We start from the raw sequence: 16,371 nt of genomic DNA, 5'->3' as shown, positions 1-16,371 counted from the left end.
CAATTCTCGGAACCCCCCCCCCCCGGGTTGAAACAGTGCCATGAAACCCAAGCTTTAGTGAGTATTAAAGAGTGTGTGAGTGTGAGTGTGTGTTTGGGGGGGGGGTTGTTTGGTGTGTTATTGCAGGAGGGGTGTTAGTAGTAGCTTTCCAATTGGCAGGCTGCAGACGGGGTGGGAATTGGTGATGGTATGTGGGAAATGGCTTGGAAGACGTAAGAAAGGACAGGGAATGACAAGATAAGAGGAAGCTTAGCCCTCGGCTACATAACGGTTGCAGGAATTGAACGTAATTGAATACAGGTCATGCTCGACTTACGACAGTTCATCTAGTGGCTACAACAGCGCCGAAAAAAAGCGCGTCATGATCCTTTTTCACTCTTACAACCGTCGCAGCATTCCCCGTGCTCACGGGACCAAAACTTAGACGCTCGGCATCCGACTCATATTTATGATGGTTTATGCAGTGTTCCGGGTGGGGGGGTGGGGTCACGTGATCCCTTTTTTCCAACCTTCTGACAAGCAAAATCGAGGGGGGAGCCAGGCTCACTGAACAACCGTGTTGGTAACTCAACAACTTCAGCGATTCGCTGGACCGCCGTACAAGAAAGGTTGTAAAACCTTCACTGAAGAAGCGTCTCGCTTAGTGACAGAAATTTTGGGCGTAGTTGTGGTCGTAAGCCAAGGACTACCTCTACCTTATTTGGCCAGCTAGGATTAGGCACACCAGGGACTTCTCTCTGGTACGGAAGCGCTCAGGAAGAGGATCAAGGGGGGAAACCCCCCCCCCACTAGTTTCTCAGGCTGTAAAAGGGGGCGGGGGGAATTTTGTACTTTCAGACTTGGAAAAGGGGTGTCGGCCTTAGGCCAGACACTAAACGCAACCGGATGAATTGATTCGATTTTACTGTAAGGCTAAATGAACAGAATTTTTACGGGGGCAAAAGTACAAAATCTCCCACAATTACTTTTATGTTCTGAGTAAGTAGGGAGAATTCCTTTCTCAACAACTTTCTCCATCCATTATGCAGCTGAGGGCTGAGCTGTATCTTATCTAACTATTCACTAGGCTGGGGGGGGGGCGGGGTCTCCAACCTTGGCAACTTTTAAGGCTTGTGGACTTCAACTCCCAGAATTCCTGGCTGAGGAATTCTGGGAGTTGAAGTCCACAGGCCTTAAAATTGCCAAGATTGGAGAATCCTGCACGAGGCAACGTTCTTTCGCCCTTCGCCTTCTCTCTTTCTCACACACCACTACTCCCAGAATCCACAGCTCCCCTGGCATCCCAAGAGCAGCCACCAGGGGGGGGGAACACTAATTAACATTCCAGCTCCACCCAAGGAATCCTGGGAATTAGCTAAACGGTGCCAAATTAGTGGTTGTTCTCTCTATTCGGGCCTACTCAAGGTCACAGCCTTCTGGATTGCTAGACTACAGTTCCCTTCGCTGCAGCCAACAAGGCTAGGAGCCCTACTGGCTGGGAGTCATTGGAACTGTAGTCTGAGGTAGCTCTGAAGTTGGCCTGTTGGACTTCCATCCTGACAATTCTCAGCCAGAATTGATGATAGTTTTATAAGCTGGAACAACGGAAGGATTATTATTTTCCATGACTGCCCTTGGCTAGCCAGCATAGCTAGTCCCCGACTTACCAACTGTTTGAAGTTACAACAGCACTGAAAAAGGGATTTAGGGCTGGTCCTCATACTTACGACCGTCTCAGCCTTCCCCACCATCACGCGATCATCGCTGGCATGCATTTACGATCTTTGTAGCATCCTGGGGGTCCCCGTGAGCTGCATTTGCAACCTTCCCCTCCTGACAGGCAAAATCAATGAGGGCAACTGGCTTCACTTAACAACCAAGTGATTCACTTAACCACCACTGTGGTTTACCTAAGAACCATTGCAAATAAAGGTCCTAAAATTGGGCACCCCTCATTTAACAACCGCCTTGCTTAGCTTGGGAAGTTCTGGTGGCAAATCCTGGTCGTAAGTCGAGGGCTACCTGTGGAATCCATACAATAGAAAAAAACAGCTGCATTCTCTCTGTTTAAACCAGGACTCTTCAAACTTGGCCCTCTTACGACTTGTGGACTTCAAGTCCCAGAATTCCTCAGCCAGCCATGCTGGCTGAGGAATTCTGGGAGTTGAAGTCCACAAGTCGTAAGAGGGCCAAGTTTGAAGAGCCCTGGTTTTTAGCTGATGGGGATCTGAAGGCATTCAGTGCCACCATTTGATAATTGCTAGGGCATTTCTAAGAACTTTTTGACGGGATAATTGGAGCTGTGTTGGCCTCTTGGAAAAATATCCAGGAAGAGCATATAATCTGATCTCATGTGAAATGCATTTTGGGGGAATTGCCAAAAAAATAGGAGGCAGACCCAGGCCCCAGAGAGCTGACAGTCTAATTTGAATCGTGTACAGCAAGGGGTCTGCAAACTTGGCAACTTTAAGACTTGTGGACTTCAACTCCTAAAATTCCTCAGCCAGCATGGGTGGTTGAGGAATTCTGGGAGTTGAAGTCCACGTATCAGGAAGTTGCCAAGTTTGCAGGCCCTTGGTGCAGAGCAGGGTTTCTCCACTTTAAGGTGTGTGTGGACTTCAGCTCCCAGAATTCATATGCTGGGTGAGGAATTCTGGGAGCTGAAATCCACAGACCTTAAAGTGGAGAAACCCTGCTCTGCACCAAGGGCCTGCAAACTTGGCAACTTCCTGATGCGTGGACTTCAACTCCCAGAATTCCTCAACCACCCATGCTGGGAGTTGAAGTTGAAGTTCATGCATCGGAAAGTCGTCCAGGTTGAGAAACACTAGTGTAGTGTACGTCAGGGGTCTCTAACCTTGGTAACTTTAAGACTTTATTTGTCTGAAATGGTATAAGGTTTCCTGCCTGAGCAGCGGGTTGGACTAGATGATCTCCAAGGTCCCTTCCAACTATAATAATAATAATAATAATAATAATAATAATAATAATAATAATAATAATAATGAAATTGCAGCTTCCTGCAATAACTCCAGCTGCAAAAAACTGCGCTACTCGGAGCATCTCACATTTTAAGGAGATACCTGGTTGATACCTAGGATGCTGGCAGCAACCCGTGTCAACCATTAGTGCTAGTAAGTTTGAGTGTTCAGTTGACTGAGTTTCATGTTTAATGAATAAAAGTTTTATTATTGTTATTATTATTGTTATTATTATTATTATAAAAGTTTTATTCAAAAAACATGAAACTCAGACAACTGAACACTCAAATTGACTGGCGCTAATGGTTGGCACGGGTTGCTGCCAGCATCCTAGGTATCAACCAGGTACCTCCTTAAAATGGAAGATGTTCCGAGTAGCGCAGTTTTTTTGCAGCTTTGCTGGAGTGATTGCAGGAAGTTGCAATTTCTTGATGTGTTTTGTAAAGTTTTTGGATATAATGACCATGGGTATCCCTGTTACGCGTTTCATCCATAATCGCGCAGTTTTGATGGCCAGGTTGTGGTATTTCGTAATTTTTCCCAGTTCTTTTTCTTCGACTCTGGCATCTCCTGGTACAGCGATATCAATCAGCTGTACGCTTCGGTTCTCTACGACTGCGATATCCGGCGTGTTGCGTTCCAAATGGCGATCTTGTCTGTATTCGGAAGTCCCACAAGATCTTCACCCTCTCATTCTCAACAACTTTTTCCACCCTACGTTCCCACGGCTTTTCGGACATAGGCAAGTTGTATTTTTTACACAATGCCCAGTGGATTAGTTTAGCAACTCGGTCATGTCAAGCTTTGTAATCAGTTTGCGCAATTTTGCTGCACTCACATATCAAATGTGAAACAACTTTGCAACAACAAAGATGATGATGATGATGATGATGATGGTGATGATGATGATGATGATTAGATTTCAACTCCCAGCAAAGCTGGCTGAGGAATTCTGGGAGTTGAAGTCCACAAGTCTTAAATTTGCCAAGGTTGAGGACCCCTGGTGTAGGAGGACACATAAGAGGAATCCATAGCCCCCACAGTTCAACTGAAGCCCCAGGCCTGCAGATGTAACACACACAACAACGTCCATGGCACAGTTGTGGCCACCCTCTTCCCTTTTAGGATGTTTTCCCCACATACAATCCTTAACAGCAGTGACTTGATAGAGAGCGGTTCAAGGATCGTGGGGTGAATACAAAACCACCTAAATTAAAAGTGTGGTGAGATTGTGATTCTCCTGGAAGACACACAACAGACGTGATTTCCCCATTTCCCCCCCCCCCCACACACACACACATGTTTGGTCTGAATTCGTAGATGCCGCAATTCGGGGAGAGAGGCTACGTTGCAAAGATGTCAACAGAATTGGATGGATAAAGTCCCGAAAATGTAGGCTAGGATTCTTCAAACTTGGCAACTTTATGCTGGCTGGGGAAATCTGGGAATTGAAGTTCACACGTCTGATGTAGGCAGTGGCTCTTTTTTTAAAATTATTTGATTTAATTACGTTTTGGTGTAGGTCTGTTTAAAATAGGGGGGAGGGGGGAGAGAAAAGAATCAAATTGATGCGATATGCCCAAGGGCTAACAGGTCCGATATCTAAGGAGCTAAATTTATTGGATTTCAGGCTAATTAGCTAGCTTTAGGGAACAAGTTGTTAAACAAACCCAAGTTTCTTCCTGTCATCATTTTTTCTTGCCTTCACCTCAAGCGAACAAGAACGGAATGTGCTGTGACTTTGCACTATATACACCTAAGCTTTTAAAGCAGGAATTTTCCAATTGGACCACTGGAAGATGGGTGGACTTCAACTCCCAGAATTCCACAGCCAGCCGTGTTGGCTGGGGAATTCTGGGAGTTGAAGTCTTCCCATCTTCAAGTTGCCTGGTTGAAAAAAAACATTGTTCTGAAATCTTTAATAGTAAACCAGACCATCTAGCTTGAGTGTTTCACACCAGACTCCATAACCACCACCCTGAACTCTGTACATGCTCTATTCTCCGGGATTCACCTTATCTGGCACAGAGACTCCTGGAGGGCAGTTAGAATTGGTGCAAAGTAGAAAGTTGGTTTTTTTCATGGAGTGAAAGGACCTGTGCAAAGTATGAGCCCTTCCATTATACCCCAATAAGGACTAGAAACTTAGTTGGGGAGCTGTAGTAGCAAAGCTAGCCTATTTTCCAACCGTGCGGTGCTGAGATGGCATAGTTACACACTCCCAGGGTGTCCTAGCCTCGGTGTTGTGTTTGTGGGTTTCTGGAGATTACTAGCAGCAAAATTTCACTAGAAAAATCTTTTTTTTATCCCTAGGGGAAAGCATGGGAGAAGGAAACAAAGAGAGTCAGTTTGCTCTAGGTCTAGGAGTTTAAGGCGCCAAGCTTGAGAGCAGGAGATGGTGAATTCTAGTCCCGCCTTAGGCAGGAAAGCCAGTTGGCTGACTTTGGACCGATCACCAGGTGACGGTGAGTTCTAGTCCTGCCTTAGGCACAAAACCAGGCTGTGTAACCCTGTGCCAGTCCCTCTCTCTCAGCCCCACCCACCTCACAGGGTTGTTGTTGTTGTGGTGGTGGCGAAAAGACAAGGAGGAAGTGTGCTGCGTAGGTTCGCCGCCTTGAGTCATTTGTAAAAATAATAAAGGCAGGTGAATAAAATAAATAAAAAACATGGCCATTGTGCCAGCTGCTACTTCTTAGGGAAAGAATAAGATTGGCCAGGAGGACTAGATCAGGGCTGGGGAACGACGGCCCCTTTAAGACTTGTGGACTTCAACTCCCAGAATTCCTGAGCCAGCTGTGCTGGCTCAGGAATTCTGGGAGTTGAAGTCCACAAGTCTTAAAGGGGCCGTCGTTCCCCACCTCTGGATTAAATGATATAGGGCAAGGGTCTTCAAACCTGGCCCTTTTATGACTTGTGGACTTCAACGCCCAGAATTAAAGCACTGCTGGGTAGGGAATTCTGGGCGTTGAAGTCCACAAGTCATAAAAGGGCCAGCTTTGAAGACCCCTGATATAGGCTTTCCTGCCTGAGCAGGGGGTTGGACTAGAAGACCTCCAAGGTCCCTTTCAACCCTTCTAGAGTAGTCTAGTCTAGTCTAGTCTAAATGCTTTTCACAAAGCCCATTTGTGTCCCAGATCAGCAGTAAGAACGGACGTGTCGAACAAAAAAGGAAATGCAAGGATATTGCTGGGTGAGAAAATTAAAAAAAAACTGCCTTGCACTCGAAGCCACAATAATTGTGATCTTTTATTTGCCTCTGCCCTCACCAGCATGGCTGAGAAAAACTACCTAATGCAGCCAGGATTCAAGGTTTAATCTATCTACCTCAACCATGGCAGAGCCAACAATATCCTGCATTTTGAGCGCTGGGGCTAGGATGCGAAACAGGGGCAGGCCGGCAGTTGCGACTAGTTAAGGAGTAGGAGAAGCGGAGATGGGCTGAGCGGAGAATTCGAAACGGGGGCCGTGTCCAACTTCTTAAAGCCTTCGGTGCAATGTGTACGAGAAGCGAAAGGTCTTCAAGGAAGAACTAAGTCCAGTTGCCTTTTGGCAAAAGCACCTGGGGGTTCCTTTCTTAATTTGCTTTTAGCAACCCAGGACGGGTCGTCCTGGACTTACGACCACAACTAAGCCGCAAAATTTCCGTCGCTAAACGAGACAGGGTGAGTTTGGCTCCATTTTCCGAGCTTTCTTCGCGAGTGAATCTCTGCAGTTGTTACAAGTCAGAAACACGGTCGTTAAGCGAATCCGGCTTTCCCCATTGACTTTAATTGTTGGAAGGTCGCAAAAGGGGATTGTGAAAAACGGTCACTTAATAAGCCACTTTTTCCAGTGCCGCTGTAACTTTGAACGGTCACTAAATGAGCTGTTGAAAGTTGAAAGTCGAAGAGACTGGACAGCCATTTGTCTGAAATGGTGTAGGATTTCCTGCCAGAGCAGGGGGTTGGACTAGATGACCTCACAGGTCCCTTCCAACTTTATTATTATTATTATTATTATTATTATTATTATTATTATTATTATTATTATTATTATTATTATTATTATTATTATTCATCGCACAGTCAGCCAGATGTTCAGATTGGATTTGGCATTTTTGTCTATCTATCGAGTCCTTACATCATCATCATCATCATTATGTTGGAAGGAACCTTGGAGGTCATCTAGTCCAACCCCCTGCTCAGGCAAGAAACCCTATACCATTTCAGGCAAATGGCTGTCCAGTCTCTTCTTAAAAACTTCCAGTGTTGGAGCATCCACAGCTTCTGGAGGCAGGCAGTTCCACTGGTTAATTGTCCTCACTGTCAGGAAGTTTCTCCCTAGTTCGAGGTTGCTTCTCTCCTTGATGAGTTTCCATCCGTTCTTCTTGTCCTGCCTTTCAGGGGCTGTGGAGAATAGCTTGACTCCCTCTTCTTTGGGGCAGCCCCTCAGATATTGGAACACTCCTATCATGTCACCCCTGGTCCTTCTCTTCGTTAAACTACACATCTCCAATTCCTGCAACCGTTCCCTATATGTTTTAGCCTCCAGTCCCCTGATCATCTTGGTTGCTCTTCTCTGTACCCTTTCTAGAGTCTCGACATCATCATCATTATTTGTATTGTAATGAAATAGTGAGGGAGGCTGGAGACTGACAACCTGCTTTCGTTATAGAGAGGAGGAATTGCAATTAAGTAGGAGAAAGGAGGCAATGGGTTCCAACAGGCAAGAGGAAGGAAGGAAGGAAGGAAGGAAGGAAGGAAGGAAGGAAGGAAGGAAGGAAGGAAGGAAGGAAGGAAGGAGACCCATTAGCTGATGGAAGTCATGGTGGTGAACTTCTTCCATCTTTCCTCTCCTCTTTTGATTCCACCTTCCATTCCATAACTGAGTTCATGGCAGCCTAATGGAGCTTCCCTCCAGAAGTTGCGGGTGCTCCGTCACTGAAGGCTTCCAAAAAGGGACATTCAAATCTCTTTTCAAAAAGAGATTCTAGGCTGCCTCAACAGAGGGACAGAACCAAGATCACGTGGAGTGTTAATACCACTTGACAAGGCCTTGCTAAGGCATTTTACAATGCCTTTACAATGCCTTGCTAAGACCACACTGGAATCCTGCATCCAGTTTTGGTGGCCACGGTGTAAAAAAGATGTTGAGAACTCTCGAAAGAGTGCAGAGAAGAGCAACAAAGACGATCAGGGGACCGGAGGCTAAAACTCTGGTTAAAACAGGCTAAAACGCGGGTTAATTGTTCTCAGGGTCAGAAAATTTCTCCTTAGTTCCAGTCTGCTTCACTCCTTCATAAATTTCCATCGGCTGCTTCTTGTCCCGCGTTTCAGGGGCTTTGGAGGATCTCTGTGGCAGCCCCTCAGATATTGGAAGGCAGTCATCGCGTCTCCCTAGTCCTTCTCTTCGCTTGAACAAACAGCCTGCTCCCGCAACCGTTTATCCTGCATTTTAGCCTCCTTTAGCCCTGATCCTCTTTGCTGCTCTTCTCTGCACTCTCAAGAGCTTTTTTCAAATGAGGACAACCCAACCCTTAGGCAGAGTTCCCAGGGCGGTCCTACCGAGGCCTTCCAAAGCGGCATGAACATGTCCCGCGGTTCTTGAGCCTACGTTGACCCAGCCTAGGACCGCGATGGCCTTTCGGGCTTCTGCAGCCCCACGGCTGGCTCACGTTTCAAGAGCCCGCCAAGCCCCAAACGGAGGCCTGAAGGTCAGCAGATGGAGGAGAAGGCCACCATCTCAGCCACCTGGCTGCCTACTCGGGAGAGGGGGGGGGCAAGCCTGCGTCTTCTTTGTCTCAAACCACCTTGGACAATAAGCCACCGTCCGTGGGCCTCTCGGAGGAAGCCACCAACAGAGGGTTGTCACGTCCGCGGCAGATTGGGGGCCCAGCCATCTGTCTCTGGGCTGATGGCAAAGGTGGATGGCAGCTGTCCCCAGATCCTGCCAACATCCCAGGGGACGGGGGTCCGAGGGGGGGGCTTCAACCCTCCCGTCCGAGCGTGGGATTATACACCAGGGACCCTTCTTTACTGCCGAGTCTTGTTCCAGGCCCCGGACAAGATGGTGCAGGAAGCTGGCTCTGAAATTCAGCCTTGCAGAAATTAAACGGAGGGGGCGGGGGAAAACATGACTGACAGCTGTAGCAGAAGTTTTGATCTGCAGGTCCCAGAGATGAGCAGTGAGGATGACTGCGTTTTTCCAAACAAGAAAGTGGGGAGGGGGAAGCACTGGAGAACTTTTAATATTTTTAAAGCTCTCCCCCCCCCCAGATTTTCAGGCATTGGCGTAACACTTTGTAGCAGGAAGAGGAAGGAAGGAAGGAAGGAAGGAAGGAAGGAAGGAAGGAAGGAAGGAAGGAAGGAAGGAAGGAAGGAAGGAAAAGGGCAGGGCAGGGAAGGGAAGGGAAGGGAAGGGAAGGGAAGGAAGGAAGGAAGGAAGGAAGGAAGGAAGGAGGGAGGGAGGGAGGGAAGGAAGGAAGGAAGGAAAAGGAAAGATGAAAGGAAGGAAGGAAGGAAGGAAGGAAGGAAGGAAGGAAGGAAGGAAGGAAAAGGGAAGGGAAGAGAAGGGAAGGAAGGAAGGAAGGAAGGAAGGAAGGAAGGAAGGAAGGAAGGAAGGAAGGAGGGAGGGAGGGAGGGAGGGAAGGAAGGAAGGAAAAGGAAAGATGAAAGGAAGGAAGGAAGGAAGGAAGGAAGGAAGGAAGGAAGGAAGGAAGGAAAAGGGAAGGGAAGAGAAGGGAAGGAAGGAAGGAAGGAAGGAAGGAAGGAAGGAAGGAAGGAAGGAAGGAAGGAAGGAAGGAAAGGCTTCGTGCCATCTTTTTTCTTAGAGCAAAGAAATAGAGTCAGAGTCTCCATGGCGAGTTGGTTGGCATAGACATTTCATAATAAATAAATTACTTAACAAAATATCCCGGTCACGGATAAGCCCCTGTCGGCTGGGGGATTCTGGGAGTGGAAGTCCCGCCCGTCTTAAGGAGGGTTAGAGGGATCCTGAGGCGGAAGAAGCGACTGGGAAGGGCTGGGCAGGGACCGAGGGGGGGAGGGCTTCCTTCTCTCTGCGTAGGAAACGCAGCCCCTGCTTAGCGATGGATGGGATCCCTTTTGGGGGGGGCTCTTTGCAAGCGCTAAGAGCAGAAGCCCAGACACCCCCCCTCCCCACGTTAGCCCTCGGTTCCTCTCGGTCTGTGGGCCACAACCTTCTAGACTTGGGGCCTGCAAGTTCTCACAACCTTTGCAAGACCCACAAAGCAATTGCCAAGTGCGATTTCCCCCCCCCGCCCCCCAGCCCTCCTTAGCTGACCGTCTCCCCACGAAGCACAGGTAGTCCTGTCCCTAACTAAACTTACTGAAAAAAACAGGAACTTATGACCATTTCCCACACTTACGACCGTTGTAGCATCCCCACGGTCAGGGGATCCAAACTCCAGACCCTGCTGACTCGTATTTACGACGGTTGCAGCGTCCCGGGGGGGAGGGAGGTCCCGGATCCCCTTTTGCGACCTTTTTGACCAACGGGGGAAGCCAGTTTCACTTTACAACCCTCTTACTAACTGAACCACGGCCGGGATCCGCTTAACGACGGCGGCAAGGAAGCCGGTCAAACGGGGCGAAGCTCACTTAACAACTGCCTCGCTTAGCAACGGAATGTGGGAGCTCGATTGCGGTCGTGAGATGAGGACCTGTGGACACCCAGCTTTGTGTTTGTGTGTGTGGGGGGCAAACGACAATGGAGATGTGTACCAAAGGCTTGCAAGTGTCTCCTCTAAGCTGGCGCTGTCCGACTGGCTTGGGTGGGCCCCATGGGAGTTGTAGTCTGGCCCACCTGAAGGTCAGGGGATTATGGGAGCTGTAGGGGCGGTGTCATTTTTGTGCTGTTCCGTTACCCACACACACACACACACACCCCGTCCAGTCCTGTTCCTGTTTGGCACTTTGGTGAATGGGGCGTTGCGGGTCTGCGTTGCGCTCCGGTTCAACGGGGAAGGGTCAAGATGCTGGGTAAGACCCTGGCCAAGATTAGGAGGTGCCTGGAGACCCCCCTTCCCCGAGCCCCCCTCCCCCAAGCCACGGAAAAGCCACGAGTACCACAAGCCACGTACCACAATTCTCCTCCTGCTAGCCTGAATAAGAAGCTGGATTTCTTTGCGCAAGTCTGATTGAAAGTGTGTGAGTGACTTAAGGGCTCCGCCCATACACACACACACCCTCGCTACAACGGTTGGCATGCCGGGGTTGTGGTGTACTGGTAACAACTGAGAATAGGGTGGGCAGGGCTAACTTTTTTTTTAAAAAAAGAGGTGAGCACACAGGATCACAACTTTCTGAATTCAGCCGGAAACTCAACATTTTTCAATCTCAGCCGCTTTAAGAGGCCTGGACTTCAACTCCCAGAATTCCCCAGCCAGCTGGCTGGGGAATTCTGGGAATTGAAGTCCAGGCCTCTTAAAGCGGCTGAGATGGAGACCACTCACAACTCTAGCTGTTGCCAGCGGCCACATACAAGTTGTCTTCAACTTACAACCAGCTCTTTCACGAATGTACAAAGTTATGACGGACCTCCCAGAACTACTAGGTCCTCCTGCCTGAGCAGGGGGCTGGACTAGAAGACCTCCAAGGTCCCTTCCAGCTCTATTCTATGTTATGTTAAAACTTACAACCCATTTTCGGAATCGTGACAGCTGCACACAACCTCCCCCCCCCGCGCGCGGCAGGATCATAGGATCACAGTTTGGGTCCTCGGCTCCGCTTTACGGCGGTTTCAAATACCCCACCGGTCACAGGACGGCAACGCGTGACTTTTTTTTTGCTCTTTTCCGGAGTTCATTTCCACTTTCTGGCAAAAAAACACCCAAACCACCCATTGGGGGTGGGGGAATGGTTTCACGTAACGACCGTGATAAGAAACGGTCGTAATTTCCAGTCTGAACACATAATGACGCGATTTACGACCACGTTGACTGTAAGGTGAGGATGACTTGTACGTCAACCCTTACCCAGGGCTGGGAGAGGACGATGGAGATTGTAGTCAAGGTTTGCAAAGAGTTGCGTAGAGAAGGGGGACACCCCAAAAACATCCAAGGATCCTCCTTGGCTTGGCTGGCCATTTTGACGTACGCTAAATTGGGGGGTGGGCAGACCAGAGCCGGGCAATCCTCTGTTATTCCCCCCAGACTCCGAAATACTGTCCCTTTGGCCTCCCCCGCCCTCCAGGGTCTGTGATCTCGCCCCCCCCATACAGCGCATAGATCTGACGACGCCTGCAGACACGCGAGAGGCGAGGCGCGACCAACTTCTGTATCGAGACTCTTTTGTATACCACAAACTTTTTGTATATTTTTAATTCTGCTGCAACATGGTAATAAATTCATTTCAATAAAAACTGCTTCAACAGGCTGGGGTGTTTTTTTTTGCCTCCCCCTCCCCCCCCCCGCTGATTTCCACTAAGCAACGGGAGCTCTCTTTCTGCTGGGGTGTGTGTGTGTGTGTGTGTCCCTGGTGCTTCCTGAGTTTGGTTGCTTCCTTGCAGACGTTTCATGACCCAGCTAGGTAACATCATCAGTGCTAGAAGGGAGGGTGGGTTTGCAGAGCGGGGGAGGAGGAGGAAGAAGAAGGGGAGGGAGGGAGGAGGAAGAAGAGGATGATGGATTCCTTGGGGTTCTCTGAGCTTGGTTGATTTCTTGTAGACAGTTCGTGACCCAGCTAGGTAATGTCATCGGGGCTAGAAGGGAGGGGGCGGTTGTGAAAGGAGGAGGAGGAGGAGGAGGAGGAGGAGGAGGAGGAGGAGGAGGAGGAGGAGGAGGAGGAGGACCGTGGATTCCCTGGTGCTCTCTGAGCTGGGTGGTTTTCTTTCAGACATTTCATGACCCAGCTAGGGAACATCATCAGTGCTAGAAGGGAGTGGGGTGTGAGGAGGAGGAGGAGGAGGAGGAGGAGGAGGAGGAGGAGGAGGAGGAGGAGGAGGAGGAAGAGGAGGACTGTAGGTTACTGTGTGCTCTCTGAGCTTGATGGACCTTGTAGACCAGGGGTCTCCAATCCGCGGTCTGTGGACCAGTACCAGGCCACGGCATGCCAGCAACCGGTCCGCAGAAACAAGCAAAGCCCCATCCATGGGATGCAGGCAGCACACAAAACCACACACTCCCCGGTCCGTGGAAAAACCTCTCTCCACGGAACCGGTCCCTGGAGCCCCAAAGGTTGGGGGCCTCTGTCATAGACATTTCATGACCCAACCAGGAACATCATCACTGCTAGAAGGGGGGGTTGTGGAAGGAGGAGGAGGAGGAGGAGGAGGAGGACTGTGGGGTCCTTGGTGCTCTCTGAGCTTGGTTGTTTTCTTGAAGACGTTTCATTACCTAACTAGGTGGTAACATCAGTGCTAGAAGGGTGTCTGGGCTTTTCTCTCTTTATATACAGTGGCTTGCCCTGCCAGTGTTGGTCAAATGTTCCTGGTGGTTCCTTGATTAGGCTATTATTGAATGTTTGATTGTTTCTCTGTGTTGGTAGTTCCTTACTTGTCCCACCAACAGTGAGAGGGCAAACCACGTGTATACAAACAGAGAGCAAACCCCAAAATCCTTATCACTGATAGTGTTACTAGGCTGCGTAATGGAAGGTCTGCAAGAAAACAACCAAGCTCAGAGATCACCAAGGACCCCACAGTCCTCCTCCTCCTCCTCCTCCTCCTCCTCCTCTCCACAAACCCCCCCTCCCTTCTAGGCCTGATGATGTTACCTAGCTGGGTCATGAAACATCTGCAAGAAAACCACCAAGCTCAGAGAGCACCAAGGACCCCACAGTCCTCCTCCTCCTCCTCCTCCTCCTCCTCCTCCTCCTCCCCCTCCTCCTCCTCCTCCTCCTCCTCCCTTCTAGCCCTGATGATGTTCCCTAGTTGGGCCATGAGAGCATCAAGGACCTCACAGTTCCACCCTGAGCTACAGCCATTCTCTTCCATTGATCTTCCTTCCTTCCTGCAAGGTGACCGCATTAGTAATTGCCTAGGAGGTGTTGCCTAGGTGGGGGATTAAGGGGCAGCGTGCTTTTTATTATTAATAGTTTTTATTTTTTTTAAAAAAATCTTAATATAAAGTATAAGTGAAAATAAAGACAATGGGGAAAACAGGCAAAGGGGAAAGGGGAAGAAAGAGCAGTGACTTCGCTTTTTTCTTCTTCAGCGCAGTGAGTTGCATACTAAAGTTATAATCTCGGCTTTTTAAGAATACTCGCCATTTCTATAACAACCGCCTATTTTAATCACCAAAACTCGAAGTCAAATTTTCATCCCCCACCCTCCTCTTTCGAGCAGACAGTCCTCGAGCAGTTTCCAAGTGGAAGCAATGCTAGAAACATTTCTTTTTCCTTAATTGGAAGAGCCAATTTTGCTGTCTCTGCCAGTCCCGCCGTCTTTTCAATCTCCGCCTTCCGTCGCGGAAGTCGACACGTCTTTCCATTTTTGTGCATATAAGATTCTTGCTGCAGTCGGCATATATGAGAACAGTTTTTCCGGGTGTTTTTTCCCCCCACCCCAATATTTTTTATCCACAGTTCCATATTTCCAACTAGAAATGTCTACGACGTTGCTGTCGTGCATTCCTATTAAGGATCTTCTGAATTAAAACATCAATCTGGCCCCAGTTTTTTTTTTTTTTGCTTTATCACAAGTCCACCAGGTGAACCTCTTCTGCCCATGTGCAATTCCCCTGTGGGACTCACGGCCACAAGATCTGGTATGGCCATCTGCTCGGAAGATTTAGAAATGGGTTAGGTGAATTTGAGCCACGGTGGGCCAATCCTAGTCCCTAAATTCAGGGCTTTTTTTGCTCATAGAACGCTCAGAACGGAGTTCCGGCACCTTTTTTGGATGGAACCTTGTAGGGTAGGCAAGGCGGGTTGTATGACACGTGTGAGTTCCGGCACCTTTTCCTTTTACAAAAAAAGCACTGCCTAAATTCAGAATATCTGAATATCAGATCTAAAATCAGATGAGCCTTGGTGGAGCAGTGGGCTAATGCCTCCTTAAGTAACACCAGCTGCCTGCAATTAGTGCAGGTTCGAGTCCCACCAGGCTCAAGGTTGACTCAGCCTTCCATCCTTCCCAGGTAGGTAAAATGAGGACCCAGATTGTTGGGGGCAATTAAGCTGACTTTGTAATAATGCCGCTTGGGGTGTGTGTGAAAGCCCTAATAAGTAGGCATATACATAGAATGAAGGCTACTGCTAAGCTTGTAAGCCGCCCTGAGTCTTCGGAGAAGGGCGGGATATAAATGGAATTAAAATTAAAAAAAAAAAAAGGACTTTTTCGGGGGGGGGGGTCTTGCTCAAAAGCTCCCAGGAGACCTACAGACAGGCAAACCTCTAGGTGCATCCAGCATTATTTCTTTCTTGGTGTTTTAGCAGAGAGACAATCTGATTATTTCAGGACCTGGCGATTTTTATTTTATTGTGAAATAAAGCAGTGCCCCTAGATTTAGGCCAGACATTTGTAGGACAGGAAAGTTATGCTCTATGTATGCAGAATCAGCCAGAATTTGTACTGTCTCTCTTCTCTTTCTATCTATCTTTCTTTCTCTCTCTCTCTCCATCTCTCTCTCTCTCTTCTTTCTGTCTCTCTTCTCTTCTTCTCTTTCTATCTGTCTTTTTCTTCTTTCTCCTCTCTCTCCGTCTTTCTCTCTCTACTTTCTTTTTCTTCTCTTCTCCTCTCTCTTCTCTCTCTTTTTTTCTCTCTTTCTGTCTTTCCTTTCTCTAATTCTCATTCTCTCTTTCTCTCTCTTCTCCTCTCTCTCTTTGACTCTCTTTCTCTCTTCTCTCTATCTTCTCTTACTTTTTTCTTTCTTATTCTCTCTGTCTCTTTTTCTATTTCTATTTCTATTTCTCTTTTGCTTTTGCTTTCTCTTTCTCTCTATCTCCTCTCTCTCTCCTCTCTCTTTCTTTCTGTCTTTTTTCTTTTTCTTTCTTTCTTTCTTTCTTTTTCCTCCCCCCCCCCATCTTTCTCCATGCGTGTGTTTTAATGCACCTAATAAATCTTATTTTGTTCTGAAATAAAACAGGTCCCATAGATTCAGGACAGGATGAGCTTGTAGGAAAATGAAGGCAAACTATAGAGGCAGTTCTTCACTTACAACCATTTGTTTAGCGCCCCTTTAAAGTTACAACAGCCCTGAAAAAAGTGACGGAGGAGCGGTTTTCATACTTACCACCATATGGTCCCTGTGGTCACATGATCAAAATTCAGTAACTCGTGTCAACCCCGGCTATTCCACAGTCAGTGGAGGGGGCTTCTGGTAGACCCAACCTTTTATTCCACATTAAGGAGTCCTAGTGGATGATCACTTGACTATGAGCCAGCCGTGTGCAGCAGCCGCCAGAAAAGCTAATATAATCCTGGGTTTGTATAAACAGAGGCATAGTGTTCTGTACCAGCCTGCTACCGGCCC

The 16,371-nt window shown here is 48.2% G+C and overlaps 2 protein-coding genes across 3 annotated transcripts in view; both read left to right on the top strand.

The window, feature by feature from the left end:
- The window catches only part of DNMT3B (DNA methyltransferase 3 beta), a gene marked incomplete at its 5' end in the record, with an annotated part of 480,157 nt that overhangs the window by 175,238 nt on the left and 288,548 nt on the right, over positions 1-16,371 (top strand). The window lies entirely within an intron of this gene.
- Positions 1-16,371, top strand: part of TM9SF4 (transmembrane 9 superfamily member 4) — a 127,613-nt gene that overhangs the window by 42,634 nt on the left and 68,608 nt on the right. The window lies entirely within an intron of this gene.

This window comes from Vipera ursinii, assembly GCF_947247035.1.
Source record: "Vipera ursinii genome assembly, chromosome: 3".
Lineage (NCBI taxonomy): Eukaryota > Metazoa > Chordata > Lepidosauria > Squamata > Viperidae > Vipera > Vipera ursinii.
The sequence above is the reverse complement of the archived record's forward strand: the minus strand, read 5'-3'. Positions and strand labels throughout refer to the sequence as shown.